Source organism: Diceros bicornis, chromosome 22 (genome assembly GCF_020826845.1).
Source record: "Diceros bicornis minor isolate mBicDic1 chromosome 22, mDicBic1.mat.cur, whole genome shotgun sequence".
NCBI lineage: Eukaryota > Metazoa > Chordata > Mammalia > Perissodactyla > Rhinocerotidae > Diceros > Diceros bicornis.
Genome location: NC_080761.1, coordinates 17,445,564 through 17,463,034, shown reverse-complemented (window position 1 = coordinate 17,463,034; position 17,471 = coordinate 17,445,564). Strand labels below are relative to the sequence as shown.

At 40.0% G+C, this 17,471-nt stretch overlaps 1 long non-coding RNA gene across 1 annotated transcript in view; it reads left to right on the top strand.

Moving 5' to 3' along the window:
• Nucleotides 1-17,471, top strand: part of LOC131419980 (uncharacterized) — a 118,960-nt gene that overhangs the window by 21,273 nt on the left and 80,216 nt on the right. The window lies entirely within an intron of this gene.

Below are 17,471 nucleotides of genomic sequence, written 5' to 3'. Positions count from 1 at the left end.
TTGTGTTAATGAGTTTGGGATTTCTTCCAAGTCAATGTTTAGTCACAACGAGGATGATGAGCTTCCCTGTGTAGTTTCTGTTAAATTAAAATGGCTTTAGAATTTTTTACGTTAGGATACTATCTGCCATCAGTGTGGTAAATAGCCTTTATTATGTTATAGAATTTCTTTAATTCTTATTTTACTCGTTAGGAATGGCTGCCATTTTACTAAATGCATTTTAAGCACTTAGAGATACGATCATATGTTTTTCTTCCTTCAAAGAGCTGATGTAAACGACTGTTGCTAGACTTCCTAGTACTGAACCACCCTTAACTTCGTAGAATCACAGTCTGTTGTGGGTTTTTTTCACACATTACTGGATTCTACTTATTAATGTTTTATTTAGATTTCTTGAACCTGTTGTGAAATTGTCTTATTTTGATTTTATAAAATGAGTTGGAGGCTTTTCATCCTTTTCTACGGCTTAGAGTATTTTAAATAAAAGTAGTATTGTCAGTCCTTTAAAGGTTAGATAAAATTCAGCTAGAAATTCATGCCTGGTGAGTTTTCAAATGTTTGTATTTTCCTCCTCTTTCCCACCAGAATTTCAACACCTAGATTTTTCTGATATTTAGTGTTTTAGTTCTAGATTGTCATTTGAATTGTTCTTATAATATAAATCTTCCATTTCAAAAGCCCTCATTTAGACTTACCTATCTCTAGTCTTTAATCTTTCCATCTATGCAGTGTATATACGCATCTAAAGATACATTGTTTACCAATCACTCTTCTTTTTTCATCTTTTCCCATACTGAGATTTATATTCTGATTTATTTGATGTTTGATTAGTCTTTTCCTGAGTATTTTCCTCAAATATACTGATATACTCTCTGAAATCTTGCACATCCTCCCTCATAAATATTTTCTTTCACTCTTATAGACTGAAGAAATGGTGCCTGGGTATGGAATTTCTCTTAGTATTATGTAAGGATGTTTCATTGCTTTATGGCTTCCAGTGTTGTGGTCTGATGTGATATCTTTCTGATTCTTTTCTTATTGTAGGTAACTTCTTCACTCTATCGGGAATGTTATAATATCTTCTTCTTATCCTTAGAGTTCAAAACTTTTATTGGGATATGGCTAAATGTGTCTTTTCTCAAGTACCACATTTCCCTAATGACTAATGATGTTGAGCAGCCCTTCATATGTATATTGGCCATCTTCTTTGGAGAAATGTTTATTCAAACTGCGTGTCTATTTTTCAGTTCGGTTATTTGCCTTTTCGTTGTGACTATTGATTGTTTGTTATATATTTTTGTTGCTTGTTTGAATCCATGGCTTCCCAACATTTTCTGGATTTCTTTTTTCATCAATGATCACATGACTTCAGCAAACAATGAGGTTCCACACATGTCACAGTTAATGATGATCACCAAAGGAATACATTCTTTATGTTTCATCAGGAGTTGGAAAAAGTACTTTATGACCTTAAAGTAGACTGGCAATCTGATATTTGGTGCTGAGTGAGAAGAAGAAATTAATCCTCAGAGCTCTGAATTACATTTTGAAAGGATTGCTCTAGAAAGTTTTTATAGCATAGACTCTAAGGAAGTCAGGGTAGAAGTGAGTAGTCTAGTTAAGGATCTATTACAATAATCTGGGTGAAAGATGAAAGTGTTTGGATCATGGTGATAATAGAAAATAGGATTATAAGTGATCAGGTAGAATGAAGAGGATTTGCCACTAGATTGAATGTGGTGAAGAGAGAAAGAGGAGTCAAGGAAAACCCTAAGGTTGTTGTCCTGAGAAACTGGAAGAATGGAATCATTTACTGAGTTTAAGATGACTGCAGGAGAAACAGTTTGAGGAGGAAAATTAAGAGTTCTGTTTTTAACACTTTAAATATGAAATTTCTATTAGATATCCTAATGGGAATATTGAATAAGCAGTTGGATCTCTCTGTTGGAATTCAAAGGAAAAGTATTGGCTGGAGAGAAAAACTGGGGAATCATCAATAGATGTATGGCATTTAAAATCATGATCCTGGGCTGGCGTAGTTGTTAAGTTCATGTGCTCCGCTTTGGTGGCCCAGGATTCGCGGGTTTGGATCCTGGGTGCGGACCTACACACTGCTCATCAAGCCGTGCTTTGGTGGCATCCCACATACAAAAATGGAGGAATATTGGCACAGATGTTAGCTCAGGGACAATCTTTCCCAAGCAAAAAGAGGAAGATTGGCAACAGATGTTAGCTCAGGGTCAATCTTCTTCTCCAAATAAATAAATAAATAAAATAAATAAAATAAATAAAATCATGATCCTGCAAGAAAATATGGTGTGTGTGTGTGTGTGTGTGTGTGTGTGTGTATATATATATATATATATATATATATACATATGTAAAATGGAAGGTTATTCAGCCTTTAAAAGGAAGGAAATTCTGTCACTTGTAACAACATAGATGAACCTGGAGGGCATTATGCTAAGTGAAATAAGCCAGACAGAGAAAGACAAATACTACCTGGTATCACTTATTTGCAAAATCTAAAAAAAAAAAAAAAAAAAAAAAAAGTCTAACTCAAAGAAACAGAAGGTAGAAAAGTAGTTGCCAGGGGCGAGGCGTGGAGGAAATAGGAAGAGGTTGGTAAAAGGGTAAAAACATTCAATTATAAGATGAATAAGGTCTGAGTATCTAATGTGTCATATGGTGATTATAGTTGATAACACTGTATTATATTATTGAAATTTGTTAAGAGAATAGAACTTAAATGTTCTTACCAAAAAAAAAGAAAGTAAATATGTGAGGTGATGGCTGTGTTAATTAAGTTGATGGGGAGAATCCTTTCACAATGTATATGTATATCAATCAAATCACCACTATGTACACTTTAAATATCTTACAATTTTGCAATTTTATATGTCAATTATAACTCAATAAAACTGAAAAAAAAATCATGATCTTGTATGAGATTACCTAAAGAATGAGAGTTGTATAAAGGGGAAGAGATTTGAGGTTGGAAAATGAGGAGGAAAAAGAAAAGGAGGCTGAGAGAAGGCAGCCTATGAGATAGGAGGAGAACCAAGAGAGAGTGATGACCTAGTGCCCAGTGAAGACAGCACCTCAAGAAGGAGGGAATGATTGGTTGGGTCAAAGGCAGCCGAGAGGTGGAGTAAGTTGAGTTGGAGCATGGATTTTTGGATTTGGTGATATGGAAGTCATTGGTAGAGCTGACAAAAACCGGCTGCAGTATGGCAATGAAAACCTGATTGGAGTAGGTTCAAGTGAGAAGTGAAGGAGGGATTAAAAAAAATTTCTATGATTATTATTTACATTTCAAATAAAAATTTTAGGCTATATTTCTTTTTTTTAATTTTTTTTAGCTTTTCATTTTTTTTATTGTGAAATTTTTGTTGTATATTATTGTTTATCAGTCACCATATAAGTGCATCCCTCCACCCATTGTGCCCACTCCCACCTCTGTAGCCCCTGGTAACCACCAAACAGTTCTATCTGTCTGTGTGTTGGTTTATCTTCCACATATGAGTGAAATCATGCACTGTTTGTCTTTCTCTTTCTGGCTTGTTTGACTTAACATAATACCCTCCAGGTCCATCCATGTTGTTGCAAATGGGATGATTTTGTCTTTTTTTATGGCTGAGTAGTATTCCATGGTGTATATATACCACATTTTCTTTATCCAGTCATCAGTCGAGGGACACTTGGGTTGCTTCCATGTCTTGGCTATAGTGAATAATTCTGCAATGAACATAAAGGTGCATAAGCCTCTTTGGATTGTTGATGAATTATGTTTCTTAATACCAAAAACTACTCATACTCTGAAGGTAACCTCTGCCAATCTAAATTAGCACTGATTATTCAAAAATACTTAAATAAATCAGCTATTGAAGACACCATGAATACAATTCACATAACCAAAGACCATACTGTGGTCCTCTGGAATTTCTTTTGGATATTTGTACAGAAAAGTGAGCAGTTTTACTGTGAAGGGAAGCAGAGAAATGGGGCAGTGGTAGGATGGAGTAAATGGAGAATCTTTCTCTAAAGATGGGAAATATCACAGCATATGCAGTGGAGAGAGAAAAATTGATGATACAGCAGCCATATGGGGACAGCTGCTGTAGTAATGCTTTTGTGTAGATGAGAAGGTATCTAATCACAAGTGGCAGGATTGACCTAAGATAGGAGCCAATGATTCAGCCAGAGTAAGAAGAAAGGAAGTGTGTAAGTGTAGAGAGGCAGAGAAATTGTGCATGTCGGGTTAGGGGTATGTTCTTTCACTCGACCTTCTAGTTTGGGCTCAGCAGTGTCCTTTGGTTCATTTACTGAATTGTTTTGTTCAGAAATTATGTTATTTCACTCTAGAGAGCACTTTATGTGCTACACTTGAATCCAAGTGCTCCTACTATTTTCATATTCAAGAATATGTCTTCCTTCTATAGCATTGCCATTGCTCTGGGGATGTATTCTGTTTGTTCATGTTGATCTTCCTCTCTCTGAGTGCTGGCCCCTTCGGGTGACTCGTATTTTTCTTTGTTGGCTCTTGGGGATGAGATCTAGTAGTTGGGGTACCCTACATGGCGGCACATGCAGAAAACTTTACCTCTGTTCATTCACCTGTTGTATAGTCAGGTAGGTATCAGTCCCTGCTAAGGCACCCAGAGGAAACTTCCTTGCTCTCTCTCTCATTTCCTTAAATTTGCTCAGACTTGGGGGCAGGGAAAACCCAGTCTACCCATTGCCCAGCTTTTCAACATCTTAGCCTCAGGAAAAACTGACACATTTATGTGAGCAGGTTTAAATACCTGGCCAGGCTCTTGTCAGGATCTCCATTTTTTCTGGTCCTTCCCTGGTGCTCTTGCACTGTGGTCCAGGCCATTGCCCAACTCATGGCAGTGAAGGACCTGTACATAATCCTTCTCCCAGCCCCTTTAAGTTGCCAGGGTCTTGCTTGCACCCAGTACCCTGTGGGCTCCAGCAGCCATCTTACTCAGGAGAGTCAGGAGGAAGGGAGCAGATAGTGCAAAAGGAAGACCCCTTTTACTTTTGTAAGGTACTTTGATGGTCTACTTACTTTACTCATTTGATAGTGTGGGGGATCAGAATTGGCCACCCCAAAATGTGTCTCTTTGCCCTGGCTTTATTATTATTATTATTATTTTTATTGATGTTTTAATGGTTTCTAACATTGTGAAATTTTGGGTTGTACATTTTTGTTTGTCCATCGCTGTATATATGACTCCCTTCACCCCTTGTGCCCACCCCCCACCCCCACTGCCCCTGGTAACCACAGTCCAGTTTTCTCTGTCCATGTGTTGGTTTATATTCCACATATGAGTGAGATCATACAGTGTTTGTCTTTCTCTTTCTGGCTTATTTCACTTAACATAATACGCTCCAGGCCCATCCATGTTGTTGCAAATGGGACGATTTTGTCTTTTTTTATGGCTGAGTAGTATTCCATTGTATATATATACCACATTTTCTTAATCCAATCGTCAGTCGAGGGACACTTAGGTTGCTTCCACTTCTTGGCTATGGTGAATAATGCTGCAATGAACATAGGGGTGCATAAGCCTCTTTGGATTGTTGATTTCAGGTGCGTTGGATAGATTCCCAGTAGTGGGATGGCGGGATCATAGGGCATCTCTATTTTTAATTCTTTGAGGAATCTCCATACCGTTTTCCATAGAGGCTGCACCAATTTGCATTCCCACCAGCTGTGTATGAGGGTTCCTGTTTCTCCACATCCTCTCCAACATTTGTTGTTTTTTGTCTTGGTGATTATAGCCATTCTAACAGGAGTGAGGTGGTATCTTAGTGTTGTTTTGATTTGCATTTCCCTGATGATTAGTGATGTTGAGCATCTTTTCATGTGCCTACTGGCCATCTGTATATCTTCCTTGGAGAAGTGTCTGTTCATTTCCTCTGTCCATTTTTTGATCGGGTTGTTTATTTTTTTGTTGTTCAATTGTGTGAGTTCTTTATATATTATGGAGATCAACCCCTTGTCAGATGTATGTTTTGAAAATATTCTCTCGCAGCTGGTTGGTTGTCTGTTCATCTTGATTCTGGTTTCATTTGTCTTATAAAATCTCTTTAATCTGATAAAGTCCCACTTGTTTATTTTTTCTTTAGTTTCCCTAGTCTGGGTAGGCATGTCATCCGAAAAGATTCCTTTAAAACCAATGTCAAATAGTGTGTTGCCTATATTTTCTTCTATGAGTTTTATAGTTTCAGGTCTCACCTTCAGGTCTTTGATCCATTTTGAGTTAATTTTTGTGTATGGTGATAGCACATGGTCCACTTTCATTCTTTTGCATGTGGCTGTCCAGTTTTCCCAACACCATTTATTGAAGAGACTTTCCTTTCTCCATTGCATGTTCTTAGCACCTTTGTCGAAAATTAGCTGTCCGTATATGTGTGGTTTTATTTCTGGGCTTTCAATTCTGTTCCATTGATCTGTGTGTCTGTTTTTGTACCAGTACCATGCTGTTTTGATTACTATTGCTTTGTAGTATGTTTTGAAGTCAGGGATTGTGATGCCTCCTGCTTTGTTCTTTTTCTTTAGGATTTCTTTAGCTATCCTTTTGTTGCCCCATATAAATTTTAGTATTCTTTTTAAGAGCAAAAGACTCTGAAAGAAACTTTGGCCTTCCCCCTAACCGCCTAAAAAAACTTAAGGTAAAAGGCCTGTCCCCAGGACTGGCCATCACCATAGATAACTCTGGGAATCTATAGACTGGGAGGGTCCTTGCTATGCCTATTCTTATCAAAGTTCTTTATATCAAACATTTGCTTTTCCATTTCCGTATGAATTGCCTGCTTCTCCTCTGAAGTCCCAAACCATTACCCCCAAAATACTCCTTTGTCTTTAGCTAAAGATGTTATTTAAGCTGAAAGCGTCTGCCATTTTGTGGAGTTGCTCAGTTTTCCTGAGTCTCTCCCGTGTATACATGTATAAAGCTTTGTTTGATTTTATCCTGTTATTCTGTCTCATGTCAATTTAATTCATAGCCCAGCCAGAAGGACCCAGAAGGTAGAGGATTTGTCGTCCTTTCCTACAGCAGACATTTGTTGAGTATTCTCCCTCTGCCAAGCACTGTGTCAGTTTCTCAAAGTATGTCCTGTAGAACATTAGCTGTGCCAGATATTAATGGGTACGTCATGGAAAAGCTGACTTTATGGTTAGTTGGTTCAAAGAAAAGTTGAAGAAGACACTGCAGGAATTCTCACATAATTTATAGTACTAATGGGAGCACTGCGACAGTATGTCACGTTTTTCAGCAGTCTCAGTATTTTTTGACCATGAAAACTCTTCTTGAGATATATTTAACATTGCACATCACTGAACTATTGTTTCATGGAACAAACTTTTGAAAATGTTACATTCAGGGGGTGAAACTAGAATAGCAAATATTATTAAGCCCATACTCCGGACCAGGGTCTTTATTATGCATGTTATGTACATTACTTCATTGTTTCTTCACAACAGTCCTATGCAGTAGATAGGATTAGGAAACCAAAACTCCAAAGAATGGCAGAGTTAAGATTTAACCTTGTTCTATGACACCACAACTCACTAGTTCTTCACCAATCTGTTAAAAATCACACAAAAGACTTTAAAAATCATTTAAGTACTGTTTAATGTTGCAAGTAAACCATTTCAGAAACCTGATCCAGAAAGAATGACTAGTTTCTAGACTGCCACAGGATAACTGTCTTTGTTGTTTCTTTTCATAGAATTTAGAAGAGACATTCAAAAGGTTTTTGAGTTCTTGTATGTCTTCTCTCAGAACCCCGCCTAAACAATAAATATTAGAGTAATGCTAGCTGCTGTGACAAAGATAAGCAAGAATGGATAATAATTCAAACACAATGAAAGTTCATTTCTCATTCATCCATAGCCCAAGATGTGGTTTCTGGTTGTCATGGGAAATTTCCACTCTATGCGGACTTGTAGGACTTAACCAAATGCTGGCTCTGCCATTTTCAAAATATTATTTCTGAAGCCACACTGGTAAGGTGGTGTGTTGCCATCTCAGTGAGCCCAAAAGGGAAAGAACATGGAGGATTGTGCATGGGAAGTGGCACACGTTGCTTCTACTTACACCTGACTGCTAGAACTCAGTTACATGGCACTGCAAGGGTGTCTGGGAAATGTCATCCAGCTGTGTGCTTAAGAAGAAAAGAAAACTGATTTTGTTGAACAGTTAGCTGATTCTGCCATACCAACCACTGAAAAAGATACCTACCAAAGCTTTCCTAGAGCATCTCTTTAGGAGAACCCAATAATAATTGTAGTTATGACAATGATTTAAAAACATGGAGGGGGCTGTCCCAGGGGTATAGTGGTTAAGTTCCCATGCTCCACTTTGGCAGCCCAGGCTTCGAGAGTTCGGATCCCAGGCATGGACCTACACACCACTCATCAAGCCATGCTGTGGCAGCGTCCCACATACAAAATAGAGGAAGATTGGCACAGATATTAGCTCAGCGACAATCTTCCTTAAGCAAAAAGAAGACGATTGGCAACAGATGTTAGCTCAGGGCCAATCTTCCTCACCAAAATAAAAGAAAAGAAAAAGTAAAAGTAAAAGACTCAGAAATGAGGCCAAAAAACAAACAAAAACTTAAAAAAATTAAAAATAAAAACATGGACAAGTGTTCATGATTCAACAATAGGTATTTACTGAATACCTAAAATGTGCAATGCACTGTGCTAAGTGCTTTACATCCATTGTTTTATTTAATCCTCTCATAACCCCCAAGCCAAGGAAGTGTATGGACCCTATTTGATACAGGAGGAAACTGAGGCTTATAGCAGTTTCGGAAATAACTCAAGGTCACATAGAGTGGTAGAGGATGGATGTAGAACTTGGTCAGCCAACTTCAAAGCCCATGTGTGGGCTGGCCCTGTGGCTTAGTGGTTAAGTGCGCACACTCCGCTGCTGGCGGCCCGGGTTCGGATCCCGGGCGCGCACCGACGCACCACTTCTCCAGCCATGCTGAGGCTGCATCCCACATACAGCAACTAGAAGGATGTGCAACTATGACATACAGCTATCTACTGGGGCTTTGTGGGGAAAAATAAAAAAAAAAAAAGCCCATGTGTAAGCTCTTTGCTATACTCAGAACAGAAAAATTGCGTGCTGGGATTACAGCTGTTTAAAAGGGAGGCATATAAAAAGGCTCAAAGGAGCATGAGAAGTGCATGGTAGTCTTTGTGTCTGGGTGGTGCAATTTTTATTTTCCTCTGTTTTCCAAAACTATGCTTGAAGAAACTGTTTCCTAGTTCAAACCTTTGCAGTGGGATGACGTTTTTCTTTAAATGAAAGAGGAGGCTAATTTTAACAATTAAAAAGTGGTATTTATAAAAACAAATAAGAAAAACCACCTTCTCGATAATAATGGGATGGGGAATATGAGACTTTCCTTTTCCTGGAACTTGCTTTTGTCTATTCTCTCTGGGGCTTGTCTGTGGTTAAGGAATAAGAAAAGCTCTTTGGCTGCCCTGTTTGGAACAGGCGTGGCTTTTCCTTGTTCTCCACCTGAATGGGTAACTTACCCCAAACTGTGTTCTGTCTACTGGGAGAGGGATCCACGTGGGAGTCATACCACGCACGTACCTTCTTCCTGCCACCATCGCACTGCATCTCTTGATGTGGTGTAATCATTTTTTCTTTCTTTTCGGTTGCTGTTCTTCTTCTTAAAACTGACCTAATTTTGTTTTAGAATGAATTTTATTTTGAACAGTCTCAAATTTACAGAAACTGGAAGAATTGTACAAAGAATTTTTTTCCCTTGAACCATTTGATAGTAAGTTGACTACATGGTACATTATCCCCCCTGGATACATCAGTGGGTATTTCCTAAAAACAAGAACATACTTTTACAAAAGCACAATGCACTCATTAAAATCTGCAAGTTAACCTCATTACATGACAACTGTCTACCTCAGACCCCATTCAAGTTTTGTCAACCGTCCAATGAATCCATTATCACAAAAGGATCCACTTCAGAATCTCCTATTCCATTTAGTTGTCAATCATTTTAGTCTCCCTGAGTCTGCGATGGTTAGATCCTCAGTCTTTCCTTGACTTTTCTGATTTTGATGCTTTCGAAGATTACAGGTCTGTTATTTTATAGACATCACTCAATTTGGGTTTATCTGATATAAGATTTAGTTTATGTGTCTTTGGCAGAAATTTCTCAAGTGATGCTTTATTCTCCTCGTTGCATCCTATCAGGAGAACATGACGTCAATTTTCCCCATTACTGATGATGTCCACTTTGACCCCTTGATTAAGGGGGTGTCTGCCATCCTTTCCGCTAGAAAGTTGCTCTTTTCTCTGCTGTAATTAATTCATATTTTGTGAGGGAGGTTCTATGTAAATATCCCATTCTTCATTAAACTTTCAATTTATCTGTACATTTATGTGTCTAAGGACTCATGGTTTTCTATTTTATTCAAGTTATAATCCATTGTTGGGGGAGGAAGAGTATCCTCTACCCACTCTGAGTCCTTCCTGGCTGGGCTACAAATTAAATTGAAATGAGACCAAATAGCAGGAGAAAAATCAAACAAAGTTTAATAACATGTATACATGGGAGAAACCAGGGAAACTGAGTTTCTCAACAAATGGCGGGGGTTTTCACCTTAAATAGAAAAGACAAAGGAGGATTCTGGGAGTGGAGAGGGAGACAGGAAGGAGACAGAAATCACAGTAATCAAGAGTATGCAAATTTAAGTCCTCTCCTTCCCTACTGATAAGAGTTTCTAGAGATAAGGTCATCCTCCCCTCTTCCCAGTACAGAGAGGGAGATACCTTTACAAATGGAGATTTCCCTTATAAATGTAAATGTTTTGGTAAACAGAACTTTGAAAAGAATGGGCTTAGCAAGAACCCTCCCAGTCTGTCACTTTTAGGCAGAAGTTTGGGGGAAGGTTAAAGTTTCTTTCAGAGAAAATAATCAAGGTAAAGAGAAATTTTGAGGTAGCCAAATTTTGATGTCCCAACCCATTATAATGAGAATTTATTTTGATGTTGAAGCTGGCTTCTGTGTCCTTTCGATATGTCCCTATCATTTCCTTGCTTTCTGGCATAAAGTCCATCCTCTAAATTCCCTGCCTCAGCCCTGCAATCAGCCATTTTCCCAAGAAGTGGAGAATGGTATCAAGAATATGAAATCTGGGCTGTGTTGATTGCTATTAGAGGCCCTCTTAGCAGACAACATTGAGGGATATATGTAAGTATATGGCTTACATACAAATTTATATATATACATATATAAATATATATACACATACATACACACATTTTCATCTATATTTGTTTTTATATATGTTGAAAACCATCAGTTCACCCCAATACATCCAATTCCTATTTAGTACCATGGATTTATTCTAGTTTTCTCATTTTCCGTATTTGTAACAACCGATGGGGTTTGAGGCAGGCTGCCCCAAGATGTGCCACTCTGTTATGTGGATTATTTTGAGCTGAAGACAATAAGGCTCAGAAGAATCGTGAAGGACATTTGACCTTCCTCCCAAACTGCCTAAAAGAATTTAGCATAGAAGGCCTGTTTCAGGAAGGAGCCACTCCCATATGATAGCTGTCGTATAATGTAAAATAGGTGTGATTAAAAAGACACCAAAAAGCCCATCTTATCTAAATTCTGTCTCTTGGGCCACATTCTCTATAGGTGGCCTAGTGGAAACTCATCTGACAAACACTTGAATTTCCAACTCCATGTACATTGTCTTCCTCCTCTCTGAAATCCCAAACCACTACCCTCAACATCTTCCTTATCTTTAGCTGAACATACTTAAGGGAGCAGCTTAGTCAGAATGGCTGAGTTGCTCAGTTCTTTTTCTGAGTTTCTCCCATGTATACATGTTATTAAACTTTGTTTTATTTTCTCCTGCTAACTTGCCTTTTTAATTATTTGGCTAGCCATAATGTTACAGAACCAAGTGGGCTCGCCTCCTTGTGAGTTAAATAAGACTCTACACCACTGGAAGTTGTCTCACAAAGTAAAGTGTATTTGCAGCAAATAGGAGGCCATAAGGAATCATTTCCAAAGTCATGGCATCCCTGAACAAAGGGGAGGAGGAACTTTTATTTGGTTGGGGAATGAATATTCAAAAGGTAGAGGCGGGCACACTGCAGATTATGGTAATGAGGCTTAATCTCCTCTTGAAGACATCTTCATATTAAAAATAAGGCAAGGTCATGGGTGCAGCTCTTGTAGGGAGGCTTGGTTAGCTTCAGAGTGCTTGCTGGTTGTGTCTCCTTAACATAAAAAAAACAACTTGGAACAACAGTTAAATGCTTCCAAACCCACCATTAAGTTCCTTGGGGCACTAGTCGGTGACAATAAGAATCTTAAGGGAAAAGGCAGGGTGGAAGGGGGGGATTCTCCCTCTTCGCCAACACTCCCAACTCCAGCAGTAAGAAATTTGGCTCCCAATATCCTTAAATCTCTTTATTTGCTCAGTCTCCCAGTTTGTAACCAATCTCGGGTCACGGCCACTGCCCCCTTGTTCCTGCATATAGCCTTCTCACCTTGCCCTTGCCCTGACATGCCAACACCACCGAGAAGAGATTTTCACATATTGAGGTATACGGGGTAACTATTCGGGTTCAAAACTGATTCAGCTTGAACTAAAAAGCCTGGCTGATGGCCTAGAAAACATACATTGTACATCTGCTTAAATGTTAAAGTAAAGAATACACTCTCTTAAGATAAGAATGCATACTTCCCTTCCTATGCCCTATTGGTAATGCCAGGATTAGTCCCTTTCCTGACATCAAGGTCATGTTGATCTGCTAATTTGCAACTGAATACCTCATTGAAACTTTGATGAATATGTATCCTGGGTAAGTTTAATGTATGTTCTTTGTTCTAAAAAGATATAAGATTGTACTGAAAACCGTGCTTCTCGGGAAGCTTTCTAAGGCCTTCCTGGGTTATAATCCTCACTCTGGCTCAAGTAAAATTCACCTTATTTCTCTTATCTATAGAGTGGTTATTGGTTATTTTGTGTCAACACCACCATATGGAAGCCGTTCTCACCTCACTGAGACTCTGCCACCAACTCCTGTGTGGACGCCCTCCTTATTCCACTGGGGTATGGATTCCCAGCTGAAAGGGAGGAAGACTATCCTCTACCCACTCTGGGTCCTTTCCAGCTGGGCTACAAATTAAATTGACATAAGACTGAATAGCAAAAGAAAATCAAACAAAGCTGTATAACATGTATACATGGGAGAGACCCGGAAAAAAACTGGGTAACTCGACAAAATGGCAGAGGTTCTCATCTTAAATACTATCTTCAGCTCAAGACAAAGGATGATGTTGGGGATGGGGGGGAGTCAGCTATGGGAGATTACCAGAAAAGCACAGTAAACAAGAGTAAGGTTATTATGTATATTTAAGGCCTCGCCTTCCACACTGATAAGTTTTAGAGATGAGGTCATCCCCCCCTCCTCCCAGTACAGAGAGGGACACACCCTTACAAATATTGATTTAAATGTTTGGCAAACAGAACTTTGATAAGAATGGGCTTATCAAGGACCCTTCCAGTCTATCCATACCCAGAATTATTTATGGTGATGGCCTGTCTTGGGGACAGGCCTCTTATCTTAAATTCTTCCAGGCAGTTAGTGGGGGGGAGGGATAAAATTTCTTTCAGAGTCTTTTGTTTTTGAAAATAATCAAGGTAAAGAGACATATTTTGAGGCGACCAATTCTGATCCCCCACGCTGCACAGGACCAACAACCATGCAGTTGCCCTCCATGCTTTCTTGGGCTGTGTCTCCCCACAAAAGGCACCCCCTGCTGTGGCAAGGCCATCCTCACCCAACTTGATCTCCGAGTCCTCATAGCAGCTGCAGGGCACCATCCTCAACCCACTCAGCTCGACTACCCATGTCAATAACAAGCTGCCCTTTTTGTGTGTGCCTTGAAGGGGAGCAGAATTTGCCACGTAAAATATGCCTCTTTGACGTAAGGATTATTTTAGGCTGGTTTTTCTTAAGAAACAGTAAACACAGGAGAAGCTCTGAAAACCAAGAAGTCACACTTTTGTAAGAGACATTTACATTTATAACGGAAATCTCCATTTGTAAGGGTGTCTCCTTCCCTGTACCAGGAAGAGGAGGATGATTAAATCTCCAGAAACTCTTATCAATAGAGAGGGCATGGATTTAAATATGTATAACAACCTTACCCTTGCCTAGTAACCCCCCATAACTGGCCTTCTCTCTTCCCCCTCCCAACATCTTTCTTGTGTCTTTAACTGGGGTGATATTTAAGGTGGTGGCTTGGGCCGTTTCAGGGAGTTACTCAGTTTTCCTGTTTACATCTCCCATGTAAACAGGAGGTATACATGTCATTAAACTTCTGTTTGTTTTTCTGCTGTTAATCTGTGTTTTATCACAGAGGGATCTCAGCCAAGAATCTAAAAGGGTAGAGGGAAAATTATTTTTCCCCCTCTATGGCCCTCCTCACCCTGCTTGGACTCTACACCTATGCCAGGCTGTCTCTCTGTTGCAATGCCCTGCTCACTGTGCTGGGATTCCACACCCAGCATGAGCATCTCTCTTAAAGGGGGCCTACCTAGGGTCTGATACACCCCATGCCTGGCTGTCCCAAAGGATACATTCCTCACCCTGTTCAGGCTGGACACCCTGCCCTGGGCCACCAACACGCCCTCCAGCATCCATGTACAACTTTCTCTGCCCCACTGATTGGCTTTAGGGCTGAATTGTTCCAGTAGGAAATTGTTCTAGAGTGTTACTCTAGAACAGGTTCATTTTGCCCACAGCAAAAATATGCCAATCGCCAAGAAGATGAGTCTACAAAGAGAAAGGATTTAGTCACAAGGCAGCCAAGTGAGAAGGTGGGAGAACCAATCTCAAATCTGCCTCCCGGAGAAATGAGGATTAGGAATATTTGTGGGATAAGGGGGCAGGGTGGTCAGAAGTGGGAATAGATGATTGGAGGGAAGGAGAAGTGAGGTAATTGATGATCTGTGCAAGCACAGTCAAGCTTCATGGCTCTTCATAGGGTGCATGTTCACAAAATGGCCACATTACCATGATCTGAGGGTGGAGTTTTCAGCGACTTGACTGTCAAAGAGTCACCTATCGGTTATCTGTGCAGGCCCATTTGATGAGTTGGTGGTCTTAACCAGCCTGAACAGAACAAGGAGTCGACGCCCAGTTCCTGAAAAACTCAAGCACCTCTTACTATGGTGACCCAGTGTTAGCTATAGGGTGGGCATTATCTAAATACTTTTGCAAACAGACCACTAAGTATAGTTAAAGCAAGTTGGCCTCTGGTTTCAAGCGGAAGAGAAACGTGGTCATTCTTATTAGCCTGTGATATTGTGAAATACTTACATCTGGTCATTCAGACGACAAAAATACATTTCTCATATATATTTGATCTGCATCCATGGTTCCTGGCTCACAGCTCCCCAAACCCTTGGGATTTCCTGAGCAATAAGAGTAATGGGAGAATCTTTTGTTATAATATCTGGTCTCTTGTCCTGAAATCTTGCTATTCATAACAAGTTCCTGAAATCTTGTTATTCATAACAATCCGCTTTCCACCACAACTGGGTTTATGTTAACGAGGTGACTTTTGGAAAGCCCCTAAGGATGGGGGCTGGTTGCCAGGAGAACCAACATGCAGTCCCACCCCCTGGTTTCTGGGGAGGGGAGAGGGACTGGAGGTTGAATCTATCACGTCTGTGTAATGAAGCCTCCACAGAAACTCAGAAGGGGGAGGTTCAGAGCTTCCAGCTTGCTGAACCAGATGCTTCAACGTGCCACCGGGCTGAGCCCCAAACTCCATGAGGACAGAAGCTGCCTTGTTCAAAATCTCAGCCTATGTATCTCTTCATCTGACTGTTGATTCGTATCCTTTAATATCCTTTATGATAAACCAGTAATCTAATGAGTAAACTGGTTTCCTGAGTCCTGTGAATCGCTCTAGCAAATTAATTGACCCCAAGAAGGGGCTTGTGGGAATCTCTGATTTATAGCCAGTTGGTCAGAAGCACAAGTAACAGCTTGGACCTGGGGTTGGCATCTGAAGTGCATGGCAGTCTTGTGGGACTGAGCCCTGATTCTGTAGAATCTGATGCTATCTTTGGGTAGGTAGTGTTAGAATTGAGTTAAATTGTCAGACACCCAGCTGGTGTCTGTGTATTGCTTGTTGGTGTGGGGAATGAACCCACACATTAGAATTGGGTGCAGAACGCTTTCAGCCCTAAATCCTCACCAACGACAAACCCTGAGTCAGTTCTTAAGTTCATTTTGCTTCTGACCAAATTCTGACCAAGTGTATTTTGGAAACCATTTCTGGGCACAGAGTTGAAGGTCTGAGTGATCAAGAGCTTCAGCGGACAGAGCACCAGGCTAGAAGTCAGGCCAAGCATCTCGTCTTGGCCCTGCACTTGGCCAGTGGTGAGAAGCTTGCTGTCCCACTTCTAGTCCTTTGTATAAATGGGGTGATAAATAAATAAATGATCAATAAATAAGATGCCTGATCAGTCCCTTTCTCCGCATATATAAAATATAGTTGTTGTGAAGATGAAGTAAGGTAAGGCATTCTGAAATGTTTTAAAAACTAAAACTTATGCAAGACATTTTTATAAAAAAAAATCTTTCAGGAAATATTAATGTCATACAGATTTTTAGTAGGGCAATCCTATTTTCTTTATGACTTACAAAGTTGATGGGACTAAAATATATTCCAGGGCCAGCCCAGTGCTGTAGTGGTAAAGTTCATGTGCTCTGCTTCGGCAGCCTGGGGTTTGCAGGTTTAGATCCCAGGTGCAGACCTACACCACTTATCAGGCCATGCTGTGGTGGCGACCCACATACAAAATAGAGGAAGATTGGTGCAGATGTTAGCTCAGGGCCAATCTTCCTCAGAAAAAAAAAATAAACAAATAAAAAATAAATAAATAAAATAAAATACATTGCAAAACACAGAGCTGAAAATGTATGCTGGGGAAATAAAATTCAAGATGCCCGGGTGGGGTTTGGGGCAGCACATGCTGGATCTTGCTGAAACCAGAATCCCATAAGCCTATGGGAAGAGCTTTGAAGAACTTCCAATTTAATTCAATTTGCATATTTATTGATCATTTTACTGTAAACTTCGTAAGAGCAAGATTCTTCCCCATCACCAAGTTTACTTCTCTTTGTTTCCTCTGTGGAAATTTCTTCTGTGCTGACATCATTGTAGCAGCTTTCAGGACTTCCCTTGTCATCACTGTTTACTGTCCAGATATGTGTGGTATCTAATTGAACTATCTCCTACTTCAATAAAAGAAGCCAACTAGGGGCCGGCCCCAGGGCGCAGCTGTTAAATGCGCACGCTTCCATGCTGGCGGCCCTGGTTGGGATCCTGGGCACACACCGACACACTGCTTGTCAGGCCATGCTGTG